Source organism: Palaemon carinicauda, chromosome 7 (assembly GCF_036898095.1).
Source record: "Palaemon carinicauda isolate YSFRI2023 chromosome 7, ASM3689809v2, whole genome shotgun sequence".
NCBI lineage: Eukaryota > Metazoa > Arthropoda > Malacostraca > Decapoda > Palaemonidae > Palaemon > Palaemon carinicauda.
Genome location: NC_090731.1, coordinates 86,373,535 through 86,388,741, shown reverse-complemented (window position 1 = coordinate 86,388,741; position 15,207 = coordinate 86,373,535).

Sequence of the window (15,207 nt, the reverse complement as noted above, 5' to 3'; positions counted from 1 at the left end):
TGTTCCAGGAACTGGATCACTTTCTCGGATGCTTGCATGCATTTCGTCTCGGATGCTGCCTACACCTGCCAATCATCCAGGTAGGCCATCACCTGGACACCTTCTAGGCATAGTTGTTGAACGACTGCATCTGCAAGCTTCGTGAATATCCTTAGGGCTATGTTTAGTCCGAAGGGCATGGCTCTGAAAGCGTACTTTCTTTTTTGTAACCTGAATCCTAGGTAAGAGGAGAGTTTGCGATTGATCGGAATGTGCCAATAGGCATCTGCCATGTCTATGGAGACTGTGTATGCCCTTTTGGGCAATAGGGTCCTTATGTGTTGAAGGGTCAGCATCTTGAACTTGTCGTTTTCTATGAATTTGTTGAGTGGCGACAAGTCCAGAATGACTCTGAGTTTGTCTGAATCCTTCTTGGGAACACAAAACAGCCTTCCTTGGAATTTGATGGACTTTGCCCTCCTTATCACCTGTTTGCTCAAGAGTTCTCGGGTATATTCTTCCAGAACAGGGTGGAGTGTTGGAAGAATTGAGGAAATGATGGTGGGGCTGCCTTCCAGCTCCAACCTAGTCCGTTCTTGATCAGGCTGTGGGTCCAGGGATCGAAGGTCCAGCGATCCCGGAATAGTTGGAGTCTTCCTCCTACCGGAAGCCTCTCATTGCTTCTGGGTTCCGGAGGGCTTGCCTCCTTGACCGCGTCCTCCCCTAACCCCTCTTCCTCTTGCGGGACGTCTAGAAGAACCTTTATTTTACCCTCTACCTTTAGGGCGAAAGGTAGTGGTCTGCCTCTCATAGGTGGGAGTGAAGGCTGGTGACTGAGTCACCACCTGCTGGGGTACCATCTGGTAGGTGGGTTGGGGCTGTGCCACTATGTGGGGCACCGCGGTCATGGGAAGTTGCTGTTGTCATCTTGCGGGGCAAGAGGGCAACCTTGGCCTCTTTGTCTTCCTTTTCGTTTGGGGACCCTCATCCGGGGAAGACTTCCTTGTAGCCGACATACTCCACTTTTGGAGAAGGTTCCTGTTCTCTGTGGCGGCCTTGTCGACTATCTCCTTGACCACTTCACTCGGGAAGAGGTCCTTTCTCCAGATATTGGAATATATCAACTTCCTGGGTTCGTGTTTTACCGCAGCTGAGGCAAACACGAACTCCCTGCAAGCCCGTCTAGCCCTAACAAAGCCATAGAAGTCTTTGATCTGGGTTGCCAAATGTGTTTTGGCCACGACCATGAATATATCTGGGGATCTATGCTCACTGGCCATTGCCTCCAAGGTAGTCTGGAGGGACAGAGAGGCAGCAAGCCTTTCCTTCATCTCCTGTTCCCTGCTCAGGAGAAAGTCAGACAACTTAGGGAGGTTTTCACTGAACAGACGTCCAGCGATATCCGCCTCCAACTTCCCGACTGAGAAGGTAAGCTGTATATCTTTCCAGTTCTTGTGATCAGTTGGCAGGGCTAGGCAAAGAGGCCTACACTTCTCCAGTGTAGGGTAAGGTTTTCCAGCTTCCACTGCCTTCATCACCGCCATGAACCCTTTTTCCGCAAAGGAAAAGGCCATTGTAGCTGGAGCAAGAAAGGACTGGTGTTTCTTACTCAGGGCTGGCACCTTAGAATTAGTGAAGCCTCTGTCCTTCAGACTGCTAGCCAATAAAGCTTGAGCCTTTGCATGGTCAAGCACTATGACCTCTTTCAGCTCTATCTCCTCTTTGGATATGGGCTCCGCCTTTAGACGGACAAAGCAATCTGGATAAGACTCAAAGCTGGGCCAGAATTCGATGTCCTCGATAAGGACAGCTCCCAGCTTTTCTGAGACAAAAATCTTCCCATTCGTGATTGGCATGTACTCTGCATGCCTCCATGGGTTTACCTCAGAGCACGAGGGAAGATCTTTCACAATGAGTCTCCTATGAGACCCACGGGACGCTGCGAGCTGATGAATCTCCTTCCTTAATGCAGCTTCCATTTCTTCACTCCGCTTTTGGAATGTCTCCATCATAGCCATGATGGCAGACAGGGTCTTGTCTGTTGCACCAGATGGAAGAGTGGAGGACGTAGAGGGCACTGGTTCTGGGGCTGGAACCGACGAAACAGACACCGTTTCGACTTCATCCTCTTCCGTTTCCGGAGCCAACGTAGACTCCTCTTCCTGACCTTCCGAAAGAAGGTCCTTTTCGGTGTCTTCTGACACCTCTGACATCCTCTCGTCTAGATGGATATCCTTCATCGCATCCGAGACATCCGTATCTACGGAAATCTGGACACAAGGGATCTCAGGGTGAGGCTGTGGTATAACAGCATCTGCAGATGCTTTAGGGAATAGATAGGCCCTCATTCGCTCATTCTGGAGGTAAGGCCCCGTGGCATTTTTCTGGAAGCCACGAAACCATCTACGCAGCTTACTCCAAGCTGCATACCTTCACTCCATTGTCTTGGAGTCGTCAAAGGCCTCAGTAACCAAGGCTTTCCACACATTACATACCTGGGGGTCGCAATATTTGAGAGGTCCCTTGGTGATGGAACAGTGGGAGTGCATCCTGCACTCCTCGTGGCAGCAGAAGTCCTTGCTGCGGACGTTACAGAAGATACTACTGCACTTCATATGGTCCTCCTGTAAAGAGAGGAAAATGAAATGAGTATAAGGTAGTTCATCTCACAAGATAAACTAATAAATATTATTGATAATATTTTCCATTTTATTTTATTGTATATAGCTTAGGATAGGTAAGCTATAAATGAATTAGGAAAGATACATACGTGTGTTTCCTGCCCAGCCAATTGCTGTGACCTCCTTCAAGATTAAAGCCGAGTCTTATCCTCCTCAGGAGGCCCATTGGAAGAGTTCTAACCTATAAGGATAGATACGTGTAACTTAACACCAACTTCCCAAAAGGATTAATAATGAGGGTCATTCGTAACTGATCATCTATCAGTATATGGAAAGAGAATTCCTTTCCTTATCTTATATGGTCTCAACAAGAGACTGTACCTGGACACACAGAGTATGTTGGAAATTTAACTACTGTATACTTTTATACCATAGTTTTCTGTTTGCAGTATGACCTATACTGCAAATATACTGGCTACTGTATAGACATATACTGTAGTTCTAGCCGGCATGTTGCCGGCAAGGCTAGCACCTAGGGCACAGTTCAGCTGGCACAACATCGACTGGAATGGTGGCCGGCAGCCCGCCAGTTTTCCAGCGGCTTGCCGGTCGCCGGCGGGTCACCGGTTGTCGGCGCACTAGTCTAGTTAGCATCCTATCTGACAGGGTAGTGGCCGGTAATCAGAACTCGGCTGGCTCTTGCCGGCCAAGTCAGTTGTTCCAGCGGCTCATTTGATGTCGGCGCACAAATCCAGCCAGCATCTTGCCAGCTAGGGTATTGGCCGGCAGCCGCTGGTTAGGTTAGTACTTGGTGGCACTAGCCGATAGAGAGAGAAAAAGCAAGGAGTGAAGGATGATGTAAGTGCACTGTCTCCCTTCCTCCCTCTGGAATGAGAGTTCGAATGGAAGGGGAGAATATAAGATATTCAGGCTTCCACCCATCCACCACCATTGTCGGTCTCTGCCGGCCACAGGTTGTGAATGGCAGTCCAAGAGAGGACTGAAGAACACTCTATAGTAAAGGGATCTTTTGCCGGCAGCTTGTCCCGCCGACACAGCTATCCCGGAGCCTTGCATCCAAATGGGAAAGATGAGCGACTAGACAATACAAGCAGAAGCCCAAGCCAGCCCTACATCCTGCCGGCAAGCAGTGAGATTGCAGGACAGCGGCCAAAGGGTTGTGATGGCTAGGCCATCACTAAAGGACAGAGGGGGGAGGGAAAAGGGTCCTGTATAAGGTGTAAAAGGAGCCGGCTGGATGCCGGTCCTATCACACACTAAGGAAGGTCTGTTTCAGTATCGGCGCCATCCTAGGCGGAAGGCGAATCTGTTCTCCAGCTTAGGGTCTGCCAATACAATTAAGGGGCTGGCAGCCATCTAGCCGCTACCCTTAAACAAGAGAGAAACAGAGTACCAGTGCCAGCGCCATCCTAGGTGGCAGAAGAATATCTATTCTTCAGCCTAGGGTCTGCAAGCACAGGACTAGTCTACTAGACCACAGGGAGAAGGGCGTAAAATCATATGACCCCTTCAAGTGCAGTCTTGGGAGGTCTAGCCTCCTATGCCAACAGCGTAAACTGACAAGGGAATAACTATTCACCCTACCGATCAGCTGCTGGCACACGACTTTGTACTCTGAGGTTCTGACTTAAACCCAAAGCTTACCATCTGCAGCTAAGGGAAGGGTCATAAAAACCCTAGCCTAGTCCTGCCTGAATGACAACTTGAGGCACGACAAACTAGGGTTGTAGCCTAAGGCTACACTCAGAGGGAAGGAGGGATTACACTATACACGAGGGTAACCGGTGAGTATGTATGAAAGTATACTAAAGCCACTAGGCTAACTAGCCCAGTGACAGTGAGAATCGATTACCTAAATCATCGTAGCTCTCTCGTATATTATCTTTAGAAGAGGAAATATTTATATGCAATCAATATATCTTACATGTATAAATTGCCTAATATCTTCATTTAATTTTAATAACACCAGGAATGCTTATTATATCATTCATGAAAGTAAACTAAAACGCCTAGGCTAGGAAGCCTAGCGTAAACAAGGTCGGCTACCTAAATCGCCAAAATTAACATGAATACTATGGGCATAATATAATCAATTCCTAGCAATGAAGACTAAATAGCTAATTTCATTTATGCTATTATACCGGGAAAGTCGTTCTGGCTAACTAAATAACTCTTGCGTTACGAACAACAGCGCCGAAGACGCCTCCGGTTCAGGCAATAGCTCTGCCAAAAATTAACTTAATTTTGACTTAATTCTTTACCGCAAGGCACGAGCTAAATTTATACAACATAAAGATCAAAAAGTCAACTTTCCAGAGGCAGAAGAAGCTGGAGATTGCATTATAAATCTAAAGTATTGAGAGAGCTACCGGGAAAATCTCCGAGCAAGTTCGCTACGGATAAAGGAATAAAGATGGCGGCAATGATGGAGCCATCTAGGAACTCAAACAGTAACGGAGGAAAGGAACCTTAATAACGGCTCCTCTTTTATTTTGCCACTTCCCCCCTCGAAGCGTAAAAGCTATGTGGGGTGAAGATTACTATGTGGTGTGTCAAGAATACGTCCCCTGATATTATGCGATATCCTTAAAGGAAACTTTAAGGATATTCGCACCAGGAGTTAGAATTCTGGAGACCTTAAGTTAAATTCTCTGGGAATATCACTGTAGTCAAATATACCCTAGGAAGCTACTTAAAGGAACCTTCCATCAGGACGACATGGCTATATTACCCAAAAATAGATTTTTCGCTTCACTCAAAATACGTTTTCTAAACCGTGATTGCTCCTGTGAAGCGGGCTTAAATGGCCCTTTTCGTCGGCAAGGATTGAAAATGAAGTCGTAGTTAGATTCAATTCACCACCTAGTCAATTGCTCAATTCAAAGTTAAGTGTTTGATAGTTGTAATTTCGCACGGTTTATTTTGGTAATTTTGTGGTCTATCTAGGCCCAAGAGGTATGAGATTATTAATAGGTAAGACTGCAAAGTTACTTTATTTCTATTTTGGGTCCATACATTAATATTTTCTAAGTGCTACTCTTGACTTATACCTTCTTTTGACTTGATTATTTCACATTCTATTAAATTACCTTTGAAAGTCATTTATTTGATTTCTTTCTAATCACCGCTTTTCATATCTCTGTGTCCATGACTAGTTTTCAGGTATTTCTCAAATCCAGATGATTAATGAATTTAACCATAGGTATAAAAAATGGAGGGGTTTGGTTGGACGAATGCCTTAAAATACTGAAGGCACACGTATATTGATAATCCTTACCAAATGTTACCTGGTAATCGTCACTTCTATTTTGCCACTTTCCCTATTGAAGCGTAAATGCTATGTGGGGTGAAGATTGCTATGTGGCATGTCAAGAATACGTCCCCTGATATTATGCGATATCCTTAAAGGAAACTTTAAGGATATTTGCGCCAGGAGTTAGAATTCTGAAGACCTTAAGTTAAATTCTCTGGGAATATCATTGTAGTCAGATATACCCTAGGAAGCTACTTAAAGGAACCTTCCATCAGGACGACATGGCCTGAGCCCAAAAATCAATGTAGCTCAATGAGGAGCTTCACACGCTGCGGGAGATAACCAGACGGCAGAATAACCGGATGGTAGTGATTTCCAAACCACATGCACTGTTAAACCCTACAGCCAGCAGACGAGAGGTTTTCCCCCGTGCGGTATATAGACCTTTTGTAACAGTGGTTCAGCTGTTGCCGAGGGTAGGCGTTCCTCTTCTGCTACTATTTTTTCAGGGAATAATATGAATTACCTTATTATTATTATTATTATTATTATTATTATTATTATTATTATTATGTAACACTGCACTAAAGGTACAGTAGACGTAATATGATAATGATTCTACAAGTTTATTATATACACAAACACCACTATCTTCTCCACCTCCTCCATCTCGAACAAACATCGACACGCTAGTATTCTGTTCCCTGATGCAGATGAACCGCTCGGGAAACAACCGCTCATGTGAAGACATGCTCTTTGACATGCGGGAATCTGCAGCACGGTTTAAAACCGCTCGTGTGAAGACATGATCTTTGACGTGCGGGAATCTGTCGCATGGTTTCAAACCGCTCGTGTGAAGAAATGCTCTTTGACATGGGGGAATCTGCCGCACGGGTCAAACCGCTAAGGCGAAGACATGCTCTTTGACATGGGGGAATCTGCCGCATGGTTTCAAACCTCTTATGTGAAGACATGCTCTTTGACATGGGGGAATCTGCCGCATGGTTTCAAACCGCTCGTGTGAAGATATGCTCTTTGACATGGGGGAATCTGCCGAACGGTTTCAAACCGCTCGTGTGAAGACATAATCTTTGACATGGGGGAATCTGCCGAACGGATTCAAACCGCTCGTGTGAAGACATGCTCTTTGACATGGGGGAATCTGCCAAACGGTTTCAAAACGCTCGTGTGAAGACATGCTCTTTGACATGGGGGAATTTGCCAAATGTTTTCAAACCGCTCGTTTAAAGACATGCTCTTTGACATGGGAGAATCTGCCGAACCGTTTCAAACCGCTTGTGTGAAGTCATGCTCTTTGACGTGCGGGAATCTGCCGAACAGTTTCAAACCGCTCGTGTGAAGACATGCTCTATGACATGGGGGAATCTGCCGAACGGATTCAAACCGCTTGTGTAAAGACATGCTCTTTGACATGGGGGAATCTGCTGCACGGTTTCAAACCGCTCGTGTGAAGACATGCTCTTTGACATGGGGGAATCTGCCGAACGGTTTCAAACCACTCGCGTGAAGACAAGCTCTTTGACATGGGGGAATCTGCCGCACGGTTTCAAACCGCTCGTGTGAAGACATGCTCTTTGACATGGGAGAATCTGCCGAACGGTTTCAAACCGCTCGTGTGAAGACATGCTCTTTGCCATGCGGGAATCTGCCGCATGGTTTCAAACCGCTCGTGTGAAGACATGTTCTTTGATATGGAGAATCTACCGAACGGTCTCAAACCGCTCGTGTGAAGACATGCTCTTTGACATGCGGGATTCTGCCGCTTGGTTTCAAACCGCTCGTGTGAAGACATGCTCTTTGACATGGGAGAATCTGCCGAACGGTTTCAAACCGCTCGTGTGAAGACATGCTCTTTGACATGCGGGAATCTGCCACATGGTTGAATAGCGCTAGTGTTAGGCGAGCCTCACTAAGAAATCGTTAATCAAGGACTTACCTGAACCTTATCAGTTTCATGGCCATCAATCACTGATTCAACGTTCCTCATATATTTCTGTTAAATGTTTGACTAAGTTTTTGTTAACTTATATTTCCTGATTGGTTATTAACTTAATACCTTGATCAACAAAGTTATAAGGAATTCGTTTTTCACTTGAGAGAGAGAGAGAGAGAGAGAGAGAGAGAGAGAGAGAGAGAGAGAGAGAGAGAGAGAGAGAGAGAGAGAGAGAGAGAGGTTTATCATGGTTTAAGAACGGGTTTGATATATCATGATGAAATATAGTTGATGTATTTATCAGCTAACACAAAATTATGAACTTTGTATACGAATTGGTTCGAAGTTGCCAGACTTTGGATATGGAAACCAATTTACCAATTACAAGTGACAGTAATTTATGGCGTATAATTGTTTCACGGCTGAATCAATATCGAACTATAGTGTAATTTTCATAGTGAGCAAATATTAATTGATTCATAACAATTTGCCTTCCAGGACTGTTATTTAAAAGACAAAGGTCAAGGTTTAGTTGCCTTATAGTGGCAAAAAGGCCATATCTATTTATTGATTGTGAGTTCTCTGACCGTGGAATGTAAGACAACTCTTAGAGCTATAACCAATAACAACTCTTTCGATGCATCGGAATAACCAAAAGAACGATAATCAAAGCTGAACCTAATGTGCTCTCTGTCTCAAGTGAGGGCTCGTTGTGTCTTTTATAAAGGAAAACATCTTTAACCACGTGAGATTTTTCTACAAATTAAATAAAAGGACTGTTCTATATTAATAATAATAATAATAATAATAATAATAATAATAATAATAATAATAATAATAATAATAATAATGAATATAAAAAATATGTATTGCCAAGACATACGTACATTTGGTTTAAATAGCAAAATATTGTGAATTCGTTATTTATAGCAATTATTTTTTTTTCTTTTATTATCATCAAAGGACCCCTTCATACAACGAATACTCTCTTGTAACCAAACCAATACTTTTGCATTTCATATAATTTTCATTAGACGATTTAAGAGTTAGTATAGTACCGGACGAAGGTAAAATTCTTGTTTGATGATTGACGGACAAACTTATTGTAGAACAGAACATCGAAAATGAAGACAGGAGTGAAAAGAGTGAAATCTCTTCTTATACGTGATTTTATGATAAGAATACTACATACCGTCTATTATTAAAGTCTAATTATCTATATTGCTCTAAACTCTGGCATAAGTAGACCACTAAACGAATAAAGCACATCAATTTCAAACGGGCTCTTGTAGAATACCTCAGAAATTGAAATGAATAAAACTAAATAACTGGCCTTTTGAGAATCATTATTATTATCATTATTTTACTGTTATTATTATTATTATTATTATTATTATTATTATTATTATTATTATTATTATTATTATTATTATTATTATTATTATTTCCATAAAACTATCCTAGAAAGGAGATAGAATTACATTTTGTATATAGATAAATAGTGAAACTCCTCGAAGAGAAGGCAAACAAACGCATAAGAATGTTGTAAACGTGAAGAAATTCTCAGCCTCTAAATATACAAAGCCCAATAGGACTGAGAAACAGACCAACACAGGAGCAAAACTGTCAACTTTATTTCAACCTCCAGTGGATTTACCTTTTGTCTGCAATACTTGATATGTGAGTAGGAATAAAAATGGTCTCGATTCGAAATAACTTTATTTTGAAAAAGCTTAAAAAACGTCAATATAATTCCCACTGAACATTTAATTGAAAATATAAGTATGTTGATATGTAAAATAGCCTGAGTATTTTAGTTGCTCATGTAAGCTTGTGGGGTGTAGGATTTTTTATACGATAGGCCAAATAAATACACGCAAAAATATAAATCCACATCTGCATTCATGAAAAATTGACATGCATAAATGTACATATATCGACATCTTATATAGGTATATTTACATAAACACACCCCCACACTATATATATATATATATATATATATATATATATATATATATATATATATATATATATATATATATATATATATATATATATATATATATATATATATATATATATATATATATATATATATATATATGTGTGTGTGTGTGTGTCTGTGTATATATATAGCCTATGTATACATATATATATATATATATATATATATATATATATATATATATATATATATATATATATATATATACATATATATATATATATATATATATATATATATATATATATATATATATACATATATAGCCTATGTATACACACACACACACATATATATATATATATATATATATATATATATATATATATATATATATATATATATATATATATATATAGCCTATGTATATATATATATATATATATATATATATATATATATATATATATATATATATATATAGCCTATGTATATATATATATATATATATATATATATATATATATATATATATATACATATATATATATATATATATATATATATATATATATATATATATATATATATATATATATATATATATATATATATATATATATATATATAAGATGCATAAGCTTTTTCCAATATTTAGAAACTCTTCCATTGAATTACTTGTAGTCTAGGCCCTTAGGGGACAATCGTTCAGATTTGTCTACAAGCATGAAATTTGGCACAGATGTAGATGATGTCAAATTGAACCAATTTCTCGAGGGCGCCAAACACGATATTCACCGGGGTCACCATATTGGAAAAGTCAAATATGGCTGCCACTCGATATTTAATTTTGCCATAACTTTACAACCCATACAAAGTAAAAGCATTTTCTATGGGTTTTTGACCTCACGGAATCTAAATCTGAGCTAAAATTTCACATAGCAGATGTACTTTTGCCAATCTAAAGTTTAAAAATGAAATTTTTTGACTAAAATATGTATTTAAATACAGACATTTACGTATATACATTTAGTGATTCAGTGAGTTTCTTAACATTTTCACTAATGAAGAAATTTTATGAGTCTATTCTTAGTGGACTGTTACTGTAGAAGCTATTTGTCTAAGTATCATCATTATTAATACACCCGGCTTTGCATTTGCACAGCCTGGTGCACCGGACTGCAGCTCTACAGTTTCCTATACAAGCCCGTTTGCAGCCACAGTGCAGCAGGATGGAACATGCTTTACTAGCATCTTCAAGTGTTGTCCAGTGTGGTAACCAAATACTAGTGTTTTCTTTTTGCCAACCCCATGCAGTGAAGCTGGGAATAGTCTGGTGAACTGCGGTTGCCTGTTTCCAGTAGAAACTTGCTTGAAGCAGAGACTGCTTGAGATGTTCAAACAAAGCTGCTTGTGAGGGTGGAATGTTCTCCAGGGTTTCTCTACCACTCGTGAATATATTATGTCTAGTTTCGTTGACTCTGGTAAGTCCAAATCCCTTGCTGTACATGATGACCACAAATCGTTCCAGATTCTGCATGTGTAGAGAATCGAGGCTGACGAGGTTTGGATTATTGGTCAATGCCTTCAGTGTTTCTGTGAGTTCTGGACTGTTTTGCCAAAATGTCCAAGCAGTTTTTTTGCCACATCCGAGGAACTGCGACGTTGTGTCACACCCTGTTATTGCATAGAAAAGGGCAACGCGAGAGATCTGGAAGGTCCAAGGTGAGCACAGATGTCATGGATGGGGATGTCACGGACGTTTTTGCCACTCCCAAAACACACCCAGAGCTCCAAGAAACCAAGGCTTTAGAAGAAGTGTATGGCAAAGCCACCACATCACTATCAATGTGGCGGGATGTTGCAACAACAACCCCCACACCCTTGATCGCACTTAACAGACAATTGTCTCTTCAACACAAACTTTCCCCTTACTTTATCATAAACTGGACTCTTGGACAAAAGGAAAATTGAAACAAAACATAACCTTAATATTATATTTCTTACAAACTAGAATAATTAACACTAAAAACCCTTCCACACTCAATTAAACCCTCAAGATCAATAAAGCACTAACAAAACGTAAACACTAAACATACAAAAAACACCATTTAAATAAACACAAAAAACCCTAACAAACTTAAATTACATCGTACACCAACAGCAAAATATGTATATGTGTTTGTGTGTAGACCTCTTTGTCCACACGAGGGCCAACAGTCCTTTTATAGCCCAACCACAACTCTGTAGCTACCAAAACACTGCCAAATTTCAATACACATTGTATTAATTGATTTTGGTTGTGGACATTATCATCATCATCATCATCATCCGTAATTGTAATCGTAATACACAAGCCAGGTCATCAACGCTTGGTCAATCCAAAAGGGCAGTCTAAATCTAATCAATTCCAGGCCAGGTCAGCAACTATATATCAGCATTCGAAATCAATTTAATCTCTCCAAAGGAGGAATTACGGCTGTCAAAATAATTAATCACTTCCACGCTGGTAAATAATAATGATAATCCAGCATTCAAATCCCAAGAACTGACGCTTACAGCAGTCAAATCAAAATAAGCATTCACCCAAGACATTCACCACTGTCGTAACCTAACTAAAAACATAAACGAACAATCTCATTTATACCAACAGTCTTTCTCACAACAAACAATCGATACACTAACTACCCCTCTCTCTCTCTCTCTCTCTCTCTCTCTCTCTCTCTCTCTCTGGATTTGGCAAACAAAAAAAATAAATAGAATAAAAAATTAATCCTACACATCAACTGTACGAACAATTGCTATCTTCTGGCCCTGGATTGCTCCATGTGCCAGATGAAGGAATATCCTCGTATGGGCCTCGGCATGATTACAGGGTTGGAGTGCTGAGACGTTGGCTTGTCGTTGTTCTTGAGGAATCCACTGTTCCAATCATGCCTTGGGATTCGTGCGCTGCCACTTTCAACCTTAGTTCGTGGACCTGTACCATGACGTTGATGTGTGAGGGACTTAGAACTCTCTTCTGGATATGAGTCCCATATGGCATCAATGCGGGAAACTGCTGTATTTATCTGTGATTTCAGGAATGGGATCATATGTTGTGTAGCATACTCAGCCAGTATTTTGCTGATGTAGGTCGCACCATGTGAATAACTGCTGCCATGTCCAGCACAACAACGTTACACGCCCAGCTTGAGATGACCGACCAGTTGGAGCTTTGATGTATTCCATAATATCAGACTTACTGTCGGATCTAAGTGACCCATGGTAAACCAAACTTGGTGGTTCCCTTTGATTTTCAAAGCGAAGAAACTCTTCCATATCAGCACCTGGTCGTGATTCAAGTGACAGGAAGAGTTGTATGATAAGAGTCATATTTTTCTTCCGTTTTTCACTGGCTTTGTTGCCTTTCTTGGATAAGTCAGGTCAATTGGCAAAGGTCAGGATGTTGTTACATTTGATAATGTTGGGCACTGGCACAGTTGCCTTGTCGAGTGTTTGTGCAATATATTATTCATGAAGATCTTTGCCAATTTCATGGACTTGGCAGAGAGATGTGACGACTTCTTGATCTATGACTTCTCGGGTGTCAAGCTCAACAGGTTCCGAACCAGCAACAAAAAGATTTCCTAGCTCTTCGATACTTTCAACAAATGACAGGACATCTTTCCTGTATTTTACTCGCAAGCTCTGTGCTTCTTCATGGTGAACAGTGCTTGAGCTTGGGGTGTCCAAAACCATCTCAAACTCTTTAACAAACTAGGAACAATCTGGACCTGTCAGCATGTAAAGTGTGAGCGCTTCAGGATTTTCGTACAGCCCAGCAGCCCCACTATGAGCTTGAAGACTCTTGTTCGACTGTTCATGAGACTGATTCTTCCCAATAAGGCTGAACTTATGTGTTAACCTTTGAACGGCAAAGTTCCCTTTCAGAAATTCTGCATGTACATCTGGGTGACTCTCAGCCAGCTGCACCATATCCCGAACATGTACTGGCAGCCATCTCACATAGTTTGTGTGGTCCGTCACGTGAAACCATGGACAAAGCCCATCACATAATTGGACATAGAGAAGAAAATCCCCTTCGCGCCGGGAGCGGATAAAGCGGCACAAGAGCGACTCAAGCTCCATGATGGTGGACCAATAATTGAACTGTGGGCTTTCTGTTCTTTTGAGTTCGTCCCAATTTTCCTGTGACTGTGGTGGCTCGAGAACCTCGGAACAGTACGCTGAATATGCCCTGTTCTTCAGGAGACGAAGAGACATCAGAGATAGTTGGTGCGCGTAACGTTTACATTTGATGTGATGTTCATCAACGACTGACTATGCGCATCCAGATGTCAGAACCTGTGCTTGAGAAAGTGCCGTCACCCATCCTGAGTCTCTTAGTAGCTTTCCAATCATCTAATGAATCTTGTCTTCAATGTGCAAAGCTCTGGGCATCAGAGCCAGCTTATTTTCTCCAAAAATATCCGGGAATGTCCATTGCAGTTGCTTTGCTATGGCATAAATTGGCTGATCGGCTATACAAAATTTGAGCTCAGATTCAGATTTCTTAAGGTTGAAAATCCCTATAAAGTGCTTTTACACGATAATGTATGACCCTTAGTCGTGAAGTTATCGTAAAATGAAAAACCAAGTGGCAGCCGTATTGGATTTTGCCAATATGGCGGCCATAGTGATCATCGGCTTTGGCGCCCTCAACAAATGAGTTCCGTATGGCCTAACCTACATCTCTGCCAAATTTCATGCTTGTATATAAATTTGCACAATGTCACCATAATATTTCCCTATGCCCCTGGACTATTGCTAAACATGGAGGCCCTATCATCATCTCCAATCCTTGACGTGTGAGGGTTACAAAAACAACCCCTAAAATCCACTTCCTGATTTTATATATGGGGTTCAATTCCAGACATTAGTGAGCTGGCTAGTGTTTTCATGCTCACTAAAAGATTTGGGTCAATTTCTAGGTTTTACTCCTGTATGAATAAGATCATGACTTCATGAATAGTTGAAGTCACTGAGGCCACAGAGTGTCATAATGAAGATGGCAATAAAGAGTTACTATTCTTCCTTTTGTTGCAATATTGCTCTCAAGGTTTAATTAATTCAATAAAAAATATTAGACATTTGGTTTATTAAAAAAACTATCTTAATCCTTTTAGAATACGATGCCGATCGCGTACTTCAATACTGCATCTATTTCATTTGTTCGCCGTCTTTATTTTTTTCACCTCTTTTTTTACCAGTTTTTCTTTTGTCCAGTAACTTCTACCCATTAAAGAGCATAAAGGGATCAATTCTTATAGGCTAATTATATGATGTTTCAATAAATAATATTATGATAGTTATCAGCTTTGGAAGATATGACCGAAAGTGCCCTGGTCTCCTGGATAAAACTGAACTTTGCTATGAAAACATTAATGAA